This window comes from Lycium ferocissimum, chromosome 9 (assembly GCF_029784015.1).
Source record: "Lycium ferocissimum isolate CSIRO_LF1 chromosome 9, AGI_CSIRO_Lferr_CH_V1, whole genome shotgun sequence".
NCBI classification, from domain to species: Eukaryota; Viridiplantae; Streptophyta; class Magnoliopsida; order Solanales; family Solanaceae; genus Lycium; species Lycium ferocissimum.
The window spans coordinates 64,924,220-64,927,120 of record NC_081350.1 but is presented as its reverse complement, the minus strand read 5'-3'; positions in this window follow the sequence as shown (position 1 = coordinate 64,927,120).

The window sequence follows — 2,901 nt, the reverse complement described above, 5'->3', positions numbered from 1 at the left end:
GGTAAACAGTCAGACTTTATTATTCTTAGAGGCTTCATAAACTATAGTTGTAGTCAGTCAGATGTTTAGCAGGCTTTTGTGTTAGCCTTGTCGGTCACTTATTCAGACAATCGGGCTTATTCAGTATTTACGCATTTATGATATTTCAGACAGACTCTTAGTAGATCAGCATGTGTTAGTATTATTTCCATTTAGTATGTTTTGATGTCACATGTTGATTCAGCCAGCCAGTTGGTTCGCTCGGTCACATGCAGTCAGGCACCGAGTGCCGTGTTACGCCCAGGCCATGGTTCGGGGCGTGACAAAGCTTGGTATCAGAGCCTAGGTTCAAGAGTCCTAGGGAGTCTGTGAAGCCGTGTCTAGTGGGATCACTTTTATGTGTGTGTGCGCGCCACACGTGTAAACAATTGACAATCAAGACATTCAGGATTGTCTCACTTCTTTCATATTCTAGATCGTGCAGTTAGAGCAGTACTTTCAGAAATTCTTTTAACTCGTGCGAATTACGTATATCAGAAAATGTCTTCTAAGGAAATGGCAGCTACAAGCCCAAGGGCTACTACCGATGCTATGCCAATGGAGAACTCGCAGACTCAAGAAGTTCGCATCAGGGCACAGGGACTTGCACCGAGTTCTTTACCCCAAACTTCATCCCCACTGGCTATAGAGAGGCCTGCAAAGGTTCATTCTTGTTACACCTTGAAATTTCGTGTTGCTCGCATTATGAACATGCTAATGTAAAATGAAAGTGGGCATGAAGCCCCTGTAAGGTGAAGAAGTATGTTGATAATTCTAATTAAGATTCCAAAAGCAATTGAGGCTAAAGAAGTAAGTTCGTCGGGAAAGTTAAGGTTGAGCCATGTTTTGGGAAATTTTGTATCATTTGAGCTATGCATTGCCTATAATCACCTTGAGAGAGAGATATGAGGTCCCTTATATGGTTAATGAAGTGTTTTATAAGTGTCAAGAAGATTCCATAAGGATTGGAGGTTGAACGAATCAATGAGAGAAGTTTTCGAAAAACTGTGGGTTGTACGATCACTTATACGGACCGTATAAGTTATACGGCCCATATAAATGGTCAATATAACCATGGCAGAGAAGGGTGTTTCCATGGTGGGATTATACGGATCGTATAAGTTATACGGACTGTATAAATGGCCGTATAACTTGATCGAGACAACTTTTTCTTTTTGTATAAATAGATGACCCTTGTTCTATTTTCTCATTTCCAACATTTCCCCAAGTATTAAAAGATCTAGAACCTTTTCATACATATATTGGGCCAAACTCAAGAGAAATCAAGGATCAAATAGCAAGAATCAAAGGATCCAAGTGTTGGAAGGCTCAATAGGGTTTGTAGAACTCAAGATTTTCTTTGGTATTGAAGCTAGGGTTTTCATACAAGTTGGTAACTTGATCCAAAGCTCATTCCTATGATATAAAAGGTTAGTTTCCATGACTATTTCATGTTTTTAAGAATGTTTGGTTGTTGGATAACTTGGATGAGGGAAGATAGTAGAAGATGAAGTTCAAATGTAGAATTCATGATATTTTGAGTAGCAACTTACCTTGGGTTATTATTGTTAGAATGTTATGATTATAATATCATTATGAAGGGTAATAACGATGACAAGAAAGTGTTGTGTACGATTGTGTAAAGGGTTGGTGTGAAGTTATTGATATAAGTTGAATATGAGGATGAATTTTGAGACTTAATGAAATATGACTACTTGGTTATGATATTGTGGATGTTATTATAGTTTTTTGGGAGTTGTTTTGCAATATGATGGAAGTCTATAAAATAAAGGAAATGCTGCCCAATTTTCTCTAGTTCCTGAATTATTCTAGTTTGAACTTAAGAGTGTCTTTAAGACTTAACCTCAGTATGATTCTTTTAAATGTAGATCTTGTGAATGTGGAAGGAGAACGTTAAACGATTAAGGAGATGTTAAGGTATGTTAAGGCTATTCCTTCTTCATTTTGGCATGATCCTCTGTTATGCGCCAACAAGCGATTAAATGAGCTTCAATAATACTCTAATCTTAGAAGCACTAGGAGTATGTCAGTCTTTGATGTTCCTATACCCCGTATGATTGTTCCTTCTGTTCATGGGTCTTGAGATTACTTATGTTGATGACGTTAGCTCAAAAGTTTTCCATCCGAGGTAATATTACCTTATGTCACTCTGAGAGTTCTATGTATACATTTCAGTTAGGTATTGCATTCATATACATATGCATATTGACCCATGACCAGAGGGAATTATATACACGTATATTATATATACATGGGGTATGGGAAAATGGGTAGGCATTATCTATGGGTAGGCATTATCTACGCATTATCACCTGATCAGTTGGTGCACCTTGATGATGATATATGGATCGGGTCGTACGTTTCTCGGCATTATTATATGATATATGGATTGGGCCGTACGTTCCTCGGCACTATTATATGGGATATGGATCGGGCTGAACGTTCCTCAGCACTATAACCTATATTTATATACATGAGCATGATTGTCATTGAGAGCATGCGATTATGCACCCACGTAGGCATTGTCGGGCTATACGTATACTTGTTCATACAAATCTATGCATACGGTTTAGCTTTGAGTTTCGTATTTTCGTTCACGATTCTCATGTTTATACTTATGTTCCTCTCTTATGCCTTACATACTCAAGACATTATCCATACCGACTCCCCTATATCTCGAGGTGCGTTCATGCCCGCAGCATTCGTGTAGACAGACAGTGGTCCGTGTCCTTCAGGACCTCTATATCCAAAGACGGGGTCGTGCGCTCCATTCGATCCTGAGTCGTTACTATTTTCATATTCTATTCTTTTGAGATATATATACATACGGGTATGATTTGCCCCGTCCCATCCTTTTCTGAC